Here is a 14198-nt window from a genome sequence, read left to right on the forward strand (position 1 = left end):
GTACACTACCCAATTCGTAATGAGCTGTATTTTAATTGTTTCCCAGTACTTTCAGAGCTCAGATTTATTTTGTTTAAAGGAATACTCATTTGGATTTGGATTATAATATTCTCATTTGGATTATAATATTCAAAGCATTTAGTCTTTTTTTTTTTTCCCCCGAGACAGGGTTTCTCTGTGGCTTTGGAGGCTGTCCTGGAACTAGTTCTTGTAGACCAGGCTGGTACAGAGATCAGCTGCCTCTGCCTCCCGAATGCTGAGATTAAAGGCATGCGCCACCACTGCCCAGTTCAAAAGCATTTAGTCTTAGAAGATATTACAATTTTCCCCCCTTGGGGGAGATATATACTTTCTCCTAAAGATCAAATAATGAACCAATGTACAATTCTACCAAAGTTCACTCTGGGGAGCTTGTGAGTTTACTGGACTTATGTTAGAGCATAGGTGAGAAGTTACTTTCAGGAATGTGAGTGACCTCCCAAAAGGTCACTAAAAACTGGGAAGTTTTTAATCAGCAGAAATAATGACCTTCCCATTGGCTCATAAATGGAGCCCTCTCCACAGTCCTGATCCTTCCCCACCTGTATACTCTAGCCCTTTCCTGAGGTCATTTGCAATTAGAGCAGAATTGCATACAACTAATTGGAAGGAGTAGCTGTATATGAAGGGGAGGATACCTTGGAACTGGAATAACAGATACTTTTAAGCTGCCGTGTTTCCTGCAAGAACAGTACATGCTCTTACATGGCTGAGCTATCCCTTCAGCTTCCAGACTATCTACTTATTATCATCAAAGTAATGGCATTTTCATGGGCACATGTCATTATACTTTGCTCTCACTTGCTGTCCTTTTTTACTGCTTTCCTCCTCCATATTCTATGCCCTTTTCTGCTTGGTTCCTTTTGTTCATCTAGTTATTCACACCTTCTGCTTTATTACATATATTCCACTAAACCTTTCTATTTTCCCCTCCCTTAAGACCTCTTGCTCTCCTCTCATGATTCTCTTTCTGGTTTTATGATCTACATACATGTATTCATACACACATACTCACATATGTAAAACTTTAAATCTAGGTTCTATATATATATATAAAAAAGAGAATATGAGGTATTTGTTTTTATGAGTCAGGCCTACTTTGCTCAGCATAATTTCCAGTTGCTTCATTTTCCCTGCAAATGTCATGAGCTTGCTTTTCCTTGTGGCTGCATAGAATCCCACTGTGTATACACAGTTTTTAAAAGCCATCCATCAGGTGATGGACAGCTAGGCTCTTTTCATTTCCTGCCTATCATGAACAATGCAGCAATAAACACAGATACAAGCATCTCTGAGCCATATTGATTTAGAGTCATGGAAAGCAGTTGGTACAGCTGGGTCATATGGTAGTTCTAATTTTAGTTTTTTTGATAAATAGCTATATTGAATTCTATACTAGTTACCCTAATCTACATTCCCACCAGCAATAGTAAGTGTTCTTTTTCTACTTCCTCACCTACATTTTCTTTTCTTTCTTTCTTTTTTTTTTTTTTTCTTTTCTTTTTCTTTTTCTTTTTTTGTGATGATACACATTCTGACTGAGGTGAGATGGGATCTTAAAGCAGTTTAAATTGCATTTCCCTGATGGCTAAAGATGTTTTTCATGTATTTATTAGTCATTTTGAGAACTGCCTATTCGGTTCATTGGCCACTTTTGACTGGATAAGTTGGTTTCTTAGTGTTTAAGCTTTGCTGTTCCTTATATATCCTAGACATTATCCCTTGCACGATTCATAATTGGAAAAGAAGTCTTTCCTGTTCTGCAGGCTGACTCATCACTCTAGTAATTGTTTCCTTTATGGTGAAAAGGTTTTTAGTTTTATGTAATCTCATTTGTCAATTCTTAGGGATATTTCCTGTACTTTTGGAATCCTTTTCAGGACTAATCCTTGCCTTTGCTTAAGTATAGAAACATTTCTTCCCTGTTTACTTTAGAAGTTTCAAAGCTTCAGGTCTTGCATTCAGGTATTTGATCTATTTTGAATTGATTTTTATGCATGGTGAGAAATACAGATCTAACTTCAATTTTTAGTTTTCCCAGCGCCATTTGTTAAATGTTTTCACCTACCCTGAGCCTAGCACAGCTTGGTCTAGAACAATGGCTCTCAACTTTCCTAATGCTATGACTCTCTAATACAGTTATTTCCTCAGACTGTGGTGACCCCCAATCATAAAATTATTTTGTTGCTACTTCATAACTGTAATTTTGCTACTTTTATGAATCATAATGTAAATAATTGTGTTTTCCAATGGTCTCACAAACCCATGAAAGGATCATTTTACCCCCAAAGGGGTTGTAATCCATAGGTTGAGAACTGCTGGTCTAGGAAAAGCAAAATAACTTTAAACAGACTCATTTCTCATCACCCAAACCATTTGATAACTTTTAAGGAACAGGAAAAAGAAATGAGCAGACTGAATCCTGAGAACTATCCCTTGTCTCTCACAGAATGTGCTGTACTCAAGGTGTGTCCTTGGCAGCCATGAGTGGCTGTGTCCTTTGGGGAAATGCTTACTCAAAGAGTATTTTTAAGGGTTAGAGAACCCCACCCATCCATAGAATTGCCCAGTTGAATATGATAAACTGTGAGCCCCCTGTTGGTAGATGCTACAGGAACAAAAACTGCCATTGATTCAATAAAATAAAAAACAATTTGTACCGTCATCTCCAATGCAGTGCTCACTTTTCCCTAGACCTTTCATGCCTCAATGGCCATGCATCTCTCAGCCTGGTCCTTTCTGCCTCTGTTGGTAGGTGGCCAGGAATCTGACAGTCTGCCTTAGGCAAGAAACATTTAGACTCTGGGCATAGAATTCTTCATCTTCAAGCCAGAGAAAAGAGAGTGATGACTATGCCCCTACTCAGGTTACTGATCTCTCCTCACAATAACTGTGAGAGTGAAAAGAAGCAACATAGGGGCACTGCTGCTTACCAGGTGTTCAGTGAGTGGGAAGCTTGTCTTTCTGATACAGTATGAGACAAACAATTTTTGGGACTAGGGAGACAGCTCAATGGGCAAGAAAAGCAACTGCTGAAAAAGCATGTCAACCTGAGTTCAAAATCCAACATGCAGGTAAAAAGCCAGTTGTGTTTTGTAACCCCAGGAATGTGTAGGCAGAGTTTCTCTGTGTCCCAAATAGCCACTCAGAGACTTATTATTAATTATAAATGTGTGGCTGATAGTGTAGGCTCATTTTCAGCTAGCTCTTACAACTTAATTCAACTCATTTTTATTCATCTATGTGCTGTCCCGAGGCTTGTTTACCTCATTTACATACTTCCCATCCTTCTCGCTTTGCATCTCATGGTGTCTCCTCAGATTCCTCCCTTCTTCCCAGCTTCTCTCTGTCCTGAAAATCCTGCCATCTATGGGCCATTAAGATTTTTATTAACAATGAGAGAAACACATTTTCAGTGTACAGAAGGATTATTCCACAACAAGGATAAACTGGGGCTTGCTAGCTGACAGACTTGCTCCAGGGAGAGAATCACATAAATAATGTGTAGAGTGATAGAACCAGACACCAACATTCTTCTCTTGCCTCTGGGTATGGGCACATATGCCTCCCTACATGTGTATACACTACACACATACACACAGAAATAAACAAATATATAAGTGGTTATTTTATCATCTCCTTCACAGACACCATGTGCTTTAACTATTAACTACAAAATAGAGATAAAAGAAAAAATTTTTAAAAAAATCAAACCTCAATGTTTTCCAGTGGTCCCAACAAGCTTTCCAAACAACCCTAATCTATAACTTGTTATTCTTAATTGGACAACCCATCTCCTCTCACTTGATATGCCCCATTTGCTGTTTGAACTCCAATTATATTTCAAGGTGTGGATTGAATCCTGCTTTTTCAGTGAAGCCTTCCTGGCCCCAATGGTGACTAAAGTATTTTCCACTCATGAATTTTAACAGAGCAATACACCAGCCTTTCTCAGCTTTCTCTTGCATGATACTACACTCACATATTCTATACACAACCATGGGTACCCAGAAAAGATGTGATGGCTACATTAACTGAGTGTGGTTGTAGTAACTCTTCCCTCTTCTACTCAAGAAGATAAATTACTGAGTAGCATTTCAACAAGTCTTCAAAAAAGAATATCTCTGATGAAATTGAGGACTTAACAATTAGTAACAAATCACTTGCTAATTAGTAACAATTAGTAACAAATCTCAATGATGTCACAACTTGGAGCTAGAGAACCTCTGGTTTGTATTTCTAGTCTGTTCTGCAGTATACAGGCAGTTCTTATGGGATTGTGTCAAAACAGTTCCTGGCTTTGGTCTAAAACATTTCCTCATACTTAGTGTAGTAAAAGTAGGTCTTAGGAGAGCTCACATCAACATTCTGCTAGCGATATAACTGTACTAAAATACAAGAGTACCTTCATATAGCACATGGCAGTCCTCACAGTACTAGACAGACACTGTGAAGAAAAAAACCAAAGTTTATTCTGTGAAGAAACAAAGTTGTGTGTATATGTGTGTGTATCCATGTGCATATGTGTGCACTTTTGTGAATGAGGAATTCCGGAAGGGAAAATAGACTTCATGGAGGGAATGTGAGAGTCTCTGGTGGGGAGAAAATCAGGACAGACAGAAGGAAAGGGGGAACTAGTGGATGTATGACTGTATAAAACAACAACAACAACAAAAGGCACTTAGACTGCTTGCCATTTAATTCTTGTCCAGCCAGTTAAAACTAAAATTCCCAGAACTAAATGAGGTGTTACACATTAAATTCCACTTAATGTTTTACAGTGATGTATTTTTGCACATTACAGCTGTCAATGGGTATCAAGACAAATATTTTTAATATTTGTAGCTAATGTTTTCATTTTGTGATTACTCTTCAAGAAAATTTTAATTTATTAATTTAATTTTATTTTGAACTTATTTGCTCACTAAATGATGGGAGATGGTACTTGAGCAGTGTCATGATAAACAATATGAAGAATTTGAGGAAAGAGGATCCCTAACACTGTGGCATGTTATGTATTAGTTTCCTAGGGTTTGTGTAATGAAGATCCGAAATGTGAAAGCTTTACCATCAGAAACTTTCTTCCCACAGTTTAGGGGGTTGGATGCCCAACGTCAACAGGGAGCCTTTGGAGGACCCTCTTCCACTTCTTCCCCGTTGCCTCCTGTTTGCCTGTAATCCCTGGTAACCCTTGACTTTGATGTATGTCAAAGACATATATGATAGTCACAGTGCTGAAATGTTCCTGTAAATTTCATATCTTCTTCCCTCTATGTGTACTGAAATTTCTACCTGAAAACAACTTTTAAAATTACATTTAATCTCTCTCTCAATCTCTCTCTCTCTCTCTCTCTCTCTCTCTCTCTCTCTCTCTCTCTCTCTCTCTGTGTGTGTGTGTGTGTGTGTGTATGTGTAAATGTATACATCCTACCACATGAGTGTGGAAGTCAGAGGACAATTTTCTAGTGTTAGCTTTTTTTTTCCACCATGTGTGTCCTGGATTGAACTTCGGCTGCCAGGTTTGATGACAAGCACCTTTATCTACCAAGCCATCTCTTGGCCCTGAAAAAAACTTTAGATAATTTGAAAAGATTCTTGAAAAAATAAATTCAGGTAACTTCCATTGTTTTTAATATAAGGCTGTTTTGGATTTCTAGCTGACCATGTGAAAGAAACTGAACACTTTATTTTAAAATTTGTTATTATGGGCTAGAGAGCTTGCTGCTCTTCCAAAGGGCCTGAGTTCAGTTCCTAGCACCTGACCTGAACTCATGTTACACACACACACACACACACACACACACACACACACACTTTAAAAATATATTATTGTGAGTGGCAAAAAATGAACTGAAGTAGCCAGAATCTCAACATCGGAGTAAATATGCATTTAGCATATATGCTATCAAAGCTATCTAGGTCTGTTGTTTCTTTCAAATCAGAGATTGTGATGTTTGAAGTAATTGAGACAACATTTCATCATGGCAAAGAATATTATGCTTTTAATAAAAAAATAAATTATGCTGGATCTTATTTATAAGTACTCTAAAAGTGGGTGACAGAGGTGAGATTAAAACTTCAAGCCTTGGGGCTGAGAGGTTAAGAGCACTGGTTCTCTTCCAGAGGACCCAGGTTCAATTCCTAGCACTCACACAGCAGCTCACAACCATCTGTAACTCTAGTTTCAGGGGATCTAACTACTTCTCCTCTTCTGGCCTCTGCTGGCACCAGGCACACATGTGGCAGACAGACATATATGTAATCAAAACATCCATACACATAACATAAAGCAAAAGTACATTGAATTAAAATAATTAATGAATAAAGAAATAAATAAATTTTTTAAATGTACAGCCTCTTCCTTGGGAAACTGAAACTGTTAAGACCATCACCCTCTTCTCAGATCGACAGTCACAATCAATTTTTAAACTTGTGACAATGATATTACATCTTCAGAAAAAAATGTCTTATTTCTTATTTTTCTCCTGAGGAGTAGTCAGCACAGATATCTGCTTAACCAGTTTTCAAAAATAACAAATTGAAACTTGTCTTTGTAGTATGGCACAGCCTGCTGATCTTAAGAAATTTTGCCTGCAGATATTTGGAATCACTTGTGAACCGATCATTCAAACATAAATAAACAAATTCCAAACTTTTATTGTCATGAGTCTCTAAAAAATTTTAAAAAGTTAGAAAGAAAAGAAGTTGAAAGATTTTTATTATACCCCAAACATCTTTTGGGGAATTGCAAATTGGAAAGAATGTTTTTAACACTGTTAGTATAGTGGGATGAATGGTCACCTAATTAACACATGGAAACATATCTTATCAACAGTTGCTGATGTTAGCAAGGGCAGAAGTTCACCAGCACAGTGGCAACTATGTCACCTGTGTGTCATACACTAAATACAGAAACAACATTCTCACAAAACAGCAAACCATGCATGCACACACAGTGCTTTAGTAAAACACCCAGGAAGTGGGACTGCATACACCCGTACCCCATGTGCAACTTGTCATGCACTGGCTGTTGCACTCAAAAAGGTAATAACTTAGAGGTCAAGAACAAAGTCACTCCTGGGAGGCACTGAAACAGAAAACTGCTTTGGAGTCCAATGGTTCTGAACTTAGTCTCCAGTTGTGTTTCTTACTAGCTGTGGGAGAGTGAACAAGTGCATTTCATAGGGAGGAGTGCATTTGGCTACATAGCCCATGCTGGTATGGCAGCCATGAGCCTCTTGCTTCCGCCCCACAAGCACTTGTTATTCCAGGTATGAATCACCATGCTCAGATCACAACCAGCATTCTTATCTATGACCACCTTACTGAGGGAATCAATACTTGGCATGTAGCAGTTGTTTTCTGCATTATAATTATTAAAGCTCAATGAGGTTTTTGTTTTTGTTTTGTTTTTTTGAGACAGGGTTTCTCTGTGTTGCCAAGGCAGTCCTGGAACTCACTCTGTAGACCAGGCTGCCTTTAACTCTCAGAGATCCAACTACTCTGCCTCCTGAATGCTAATCTGTGATAATAAATAAATAGAGTAAAATTTAGAAAACGTTATTGCAACTAAGTACTCTATAGGAACACATACAAAGCAACATGTAATTTAGTGTACTAACTACACAACAGGCATATAGCAAATACTTTACACTTAATAGTTTTATTTTTCACTAATCTGGAATATTTTTATTCAGGATCGCATTTGAGCTTGTTCTCAAAATTGGAACATACACTTAAATGATAACTCCAATGATGTCTGAATGATACTTTTGTGCAGACCCAGTGAATATCTCACTACACTTTTGTGGGGTGGCTTTAACTTTAGTCACTGCAGCTAGAGAGCTATCTCAGCAGTTAAGAGCACTGGCTGTTCTTCCAGAGGATGTGGGTTCAATTCTCAGCACCCTCATGGTAGCTCACAACTGTCTGTAACTCCTGTTCCAGGGGATGCAACACCCTCACACAGACATACTTGTGGGCAAAGCACCAACATACATAATGTGTGAATAAATAAATGATATATAAGCTAAAAAATATTGTCAGTTTTCAATATCCTCCATGAAGGTATTATTGTGACTTCTTTGTTGGACTCAGACCCCTGAAAAGTTAAGATGCCTGTCCTACAGCTACACTTTAACCAAACTTATAGAACTAGGAGTGGGTGAGATGGTTGGTAAAGGCACTTACTGTGGAGCCTGACAACCTGAGTATGAGCCCAGGGACCCACATGGTAGACTCAGCAAGTTGTACTGACTTCCACATGCATGACACACACCCCTGAATAAATATAAATAAACAAATAACTGTAATTTAACAATTCTTGTAGACCTTGCACAAATCTAGGGTGTTAGGTTTTTTTTTTTTGTTTTATTTTGTTTGTTTTGTTGTTGTTTTTAAAGTCAAGCCATGTATAGTTATGTATGCCTTTAATCCAGCACTCTGCAGGAGGAAGCAGAAGCACCTCTGAATTAAACTAGTCTAGCCTACATGGCCAGGTCCAGGCCATCAGGGTTATATAGTAAGACTCTGTGTTAAAACAAACAAACAAACAAAACCCCTAAACTTGCTGACTAATACTATTTGGGTATAAGTCCCATCTGTTGTTTACATTATTGTAATAAAGAAAAACTGTGAGTAACTTTTAATCACTCATTTTTTTTTTTCAGTGAATTCTCTTCATAACCAAATACTTTAACCCTGATGACCTACACTGCTGGACTCAGCTTATAGCCCTTGTTGACCAGTTGGGGGCATCAAATTATGCTAGAAGGCATGAGTCAAGAGTCACAGAATGACCATGGAGTGGGATACATTTTTACTTCCGCATAGTATTACTGGACCATAAGTGAGTATTCTGAGCACTGCCTCATCTGAGGAATGTCTGACTACTAGGATTCAAGCTGCACTCCCTGAATTTGAGGCCCTGAATAACTTTCCTGACTTCAAAGGACCAGAGATTTACATGTTTCTGGCCCAGTTGTCAGTAGACTAGAAGGCCAGTGTGGGTTTTCTCCCCTGTAATAGAGTTTGGAGTTCTGACCTATTTCAGGGCTATGCACAGGGGGTTCAACAGCCTTGTAATTCAGTAAAAGAGGCCACAGACTCCCCCCCACCCAAATGTTTGCTCTGCAAGCGTACCAGGAACTTAACCAGTGGCGTTCCAGTCATTACGCATGCTTACAGTGGTACTGTTTGCTTTGAGAAATGGCCCCTGAAGAGCTGGATATTGCTGTTAGAGATAAGGATAATTTCTAGACATCACAGCAGCATTTGATTCACAACAAATAAATTGTCAGAACAGTTCCTAAGGAGATCCATGGAAATAACCTATACACATCTCAAGTTACTGCTAATACCTCAGACAGGACAACTACCTATGGCTAATCCCCACACAAAGGTTCCTTTTACATAAAAAGTTTGGTCACATTTTCCCTGGCACAGCACCTATTGCAAGATGTACTTTTCATCAATCAGAATTACAGGTGGAAAACAGAAGAGACCACACCTACCAACTACAGAGTTCTGAAAAAAAAAGGCTTGTTTTAATTTTCTTTTTAATCATGGCATCCTTTGCAGGTGGCAGAGTGTGCTTGGCAGAGTGTGCTTGAAAATGACTATTTATATAACCAAAGCTTGCCCTCCTGAGTTAAGATAAACTCTCTTAGCTCTGGTAACTGGATGTCTTTGCAATGGGGTAGAAGATTGGCAATTGGACTTCTGCTGCTGGTGGCTCTCTCAGCTCCTTTTAAAAGGCTTTTAACAGTTTGGTTTTGCTAGAGAAGGGGTCCAGTGGTGCATTTATCTTGGATAAGGGAAATCAGTATGTTTCATGATAAAACCTGCTCTCCAGCATCTGAGACACACACACATCTGCCCTTCAGAAGCTGCTCTGAGGCAGGTAAACAATGAGTGGGAGGAATGGTGATTCTTAGCATTAGGCTGGTGCTGTAAGGTGCCTGGTACCTCATCATTGCAGTTCTAACACTAGCTCATGATGAGTCATGTTTTTTGTGTCTTTATAGGCATCATCTACAAGTGAACAATTTCAGAACAGATATAGCTGCTGGTAAATGGCTTTAGTTTCCAGATTGGATTTTCCAACTTCATATTCATAGATAAACAAAGAGAAGACATTTCACTACTTCTTTCCCCATCGTAGTTCTTATCCCTACAAGTAAACAAATAATCCAGGCTCTTTATGTGTTACTGAACCAGATCTGTATGGAAATAATTGAAATGATGAGGACCCCCCCCCAAGCATTAAGGATTATTCTAAAATGCTAAGGTTAAAAAGATAGACCCAAGTCTCAAATCCACATAACTGAGGGTAGGGTTTGTCAATATTTGTAGGATAAAGGGGATCATTTAAGGCATGGGGAAAGTTGATTAAAGGTAAAACAACTGTGTATAATTAATCTTTATAGCACATATTGAGAAAATTATAGAGTTAGCATGATCTGAGGGTAGAGTTTTGGCCTCCTAACCTAAAAATGTCAACCACTGGACACTTGTGCAGACCTAAGTAAAGAGTTACTGAGTTTGATGAACAGTGGTGGGCACACACCTTTAATCCCAGCACTTGGGAGGCAGAGGCAAATGCATCTCCAAGTTTGAGGCCAGCCTGGTCTACAAAGTGAGTTCCAGGACCGCTAGGGGCTACATAGAGAAATCCTGTCTCAAAAAGGTACGGAATTCAACAAAAGTAGTCTTCAGTGCCTGAAAAGTAGCCATTACCATGACCATTCTCACTGGGGACTATCTAATGAAAGATTAATAATACAATACTCAGTTATATAACCTCTCAGAGTCAGCTAAAACAAGTAACTAAAAGCAAACAGGCTAGAAGGGTTAGTCACCCCCTATTTTACAAGCAGTTTGAGATTATTTATTGGCATTCATAGGAAGGAAAAATTCCTATAAGAAATTTGGCATTAAATACATTATGGCCAAAATGAATTTTAGAATTAAACTTTGTGACTAATAGTGACTGCATTGTCCTTCAGTTTATGCTTTGCTTTTGTGTTCATATTTCTTAGCTGCCACCAGTAATCCTTTAAGGGTGGGTATTAGCTCCCCCCCATATTACAAATGAGCAAACTAGAGATCAAAAGAATTAAGTAGTATGTTCTGTGTCACATAGCTTGTAAACTGGAGCAGAAGCTTTTGACTCTACTGCATTTGTTTAAGTAAATATAATTTTGGTCAGGCATGGTGGTGATGCCTTTAATGCCAGCACTTAGAGGCAGGTGGCTCTCTATGCATTCAAAGCCAGCCTGATTTACATAGTGAATTCCAGAACAGTCAGAGTTATGTAGAAACTGTCTCAAAAACAAACAAAAACCAACCAAATAAACAAAAACAACAAACCCAAATACACACACACACACACACACAAAACCTAACAAAAAACAAGACAAATATAAATAAATGTAATTTCAAATTCTTGGGGAAAAGTAAAAAAATTGAGATGTTAGCTTTTTGTTGGTTTATAAAATTATTTCACGTTTATTTTTTGACATCAATGTCTGTTTTCTCTTTACCAAAGATAATTCTGGTTTAATTCATTTATTGTTTTTTTTAAGACAGGGTTTCTCTGTGTAGCCCTGGCTATCCTGAAATTCTGTAGACAAGGCTGGTCTTACAATGATACACCCTCCTCTGCTTCTGGAATGCTGGGATTAAAGGTGTGCTCCACCACTGCCCAGCATCCTTGTTTCTTTTAATGAGTGATTCCTTTTCTGAATGAAAAATAAACTTCAACTGTACTGAGTGAATTGGGGTGATCACATATACTGACATTTCATATTATGCAAAACCTTCTGTCCCTTAGGTGTGTTGTGTATATAATGACTGTTTATGAGATAGCTGAAAGTACAGCAGGCCTCAGCTCAGTCTGTCCTGTCTGTCACATCTGTGTGACCAGGGATAAGAGGTTTCTAATCTCAACCTACCTTCCTTCCTGCCTTCCTTCCTTCACACAGAGTTTCCTGTTGTAGGCTTGGCTGCCTGGAACTTTATCTGTAGACCAGACTGGCCCTAACTCAGAGATCTCATTGGCTCTGCCTTGTCAGTTCTGGGATTAAAGGCAGTTACCATCATGCCTGGCTATTGCTGGGAAGTTTTAAATACTAAAAATGGAACGACGCTGTAAATATTAAAAATATTTAAAACTTGTATAAGCAAGATACTTTTTAATTACTTCCCTCACATATTATTACTATTTAGCTAACTGCAGTGTATCATACCTTTAAACCCATCACCCAGAGGCTGAGGCAGGACAATCAAGAGGAATTTCAGGCAAGTCTGAACTATTATATAGTGAGTTACAGACCATGTTAGGCTGTTCCAGACAGGACTGGGCTAACCAATGCGTCTCAAACCCCACTGGACTACAGACCAAGATTTTATTTAAAAAAAAAAAAAATCTATTGAACCAACCAACCAAATAACAAAAGAGAAGAAACTAGTCCTATGAGAGTTTGGAAAACTTGAGAGTTTAAGAAAAACACAGGACCTGAAATAAGCAATACAGCACCAGGGGGTGGTGGTAGGCACCAGGGGTTGATGGCAGGCACCAGGGAGTGGTGGCACACATCTTTAATCCAAGCACTTGGAGGCAGAGGCAGGGGCATTCTCTGTGAGTCTGAGGCCAGCCTGGTTTCCAAATCCAGTTGCAGGACAGCCAGGGCTATTATATAGTGAAACCCTGCCTTGACAAAACAACAAACAAATAAAACAAAGGGGGGTAGTGAAATAGCTTTGCTATTTTCAGATATAGACAGGCATTCTTGGGTAGTATGTGATTAGAGCTGGTAAATTCTAATGATCTTGAAGGTTTCCTTTAGAACTATCAACAACATAAGAAGCACAATTATCTAACTTGCTGACACAAAAATGGACAGTAATGTTAAGATAATAAATGGCACAAATCATGTTTCAAGTTGATATTTAATATTGGAGTCCTGGGACTATATGAGAGATATTTTCACGTAAAAAGAACAGGACTTGTTAAAAGATTTGAAAAGTGAGAGTACATGTGCACACCAAGTTAGAAGCGGTATGTTAAAGCAGGTTTTTGTAGGTGCCAAGCCACTCAAATTCAGGGTCTACTTTGATGCCTATCTGTGTAGCCACATGCTGGCTTCTGGCCTTGCTGTTTTTATTTCCTCACCAATATCGTAAAGTTTTTGTAGGTTCTAAATGAGTTAATTTGGGGTCGACTGCTTCAAACAATGCTTGACTTATAGTCAGCCCTATGTAAGGTTTAACACCAACCACATGGAACTCTTAACACGACAGAGTGGAAATTATATTAATTTTCCAAGTGTTCCATCCTTATTTCCTTTCTCTTACCTGGGTCGGGCTCTGAGAGCCTGCAAACCCTTTGTATGGGACAGCTTGCAGCTCTTTTGCCTTATTCCATCATTTTCCTCCTCTGTTCCTGGTCCTGGGATTTATCATCAGTTGGACCACTGACTCGTGACCTCACCTTTGTCCCAGAGGCTTCATCTACAATTTTTTTGCAAAGTCTTTGTATTCAATCTTGTCCGGACCCCAGTGGGAGCCAGGATGTGAGGTTGTTCTTTCCAACAGCACAGAGGGATGCACTTACTTAAAAAAACAGAAAGTAAACACTCTAGATTTTCAGATATGCCTAATTTAACATATATGGAATCCTGTAGTGTAGAAATTTCACTTATGATTGAAATGTCAGATTGTAATTGAAAAAGAAACCAGGCAGAAAGAAACCCATGTCATCAAAGCAATCTACATGGAGAGTGTAAAGCCACTCACAAAGAAAGGTCTAGAGAACTACAAGACTGCCGCCAACTAACAATTTGAGCATCCGTGGAAAGGCTACCATAAATGCCCTTCCTGGATAGTGAGATCAACTACTAACTTATCCATGGAGCCCTCATCTAATACCTGTTGGAAACAGGAGCAAACACTCATACATAAACACTGAGTCGAACTAGAACCCAGATGCAGATGGAGAGGACAAGACCAGGCGGCAGAAACACATAGAGACAGCTGACCTGAACAAGGAGGAGCTAACGGGCCACCAGACTGATAGCTGGGAAGCCAGCATGGGACAGACTCAGGCCCTCCTGAATATGGGTCTCAGCCAGAAGGACTGAGCAGTCTAAGGGACCTCA

The sequence above is a fragment of the Phodopus roborovskii genome, unplaced genomic scaffold, assembly GCF_943737965.1.
Source record: "Phodopus roborovskii unplaced genomic scaffold, PHOROB, whole genome shotgun sequence".
In the NCBI taxonomy this organism is placed as follows: domain Eukaryota; kingdom Metazoa; phylum Chordata; class Mammalia; order Rodentia; family Cricetidae; genus Phodopus; species Phodopus roborovskii.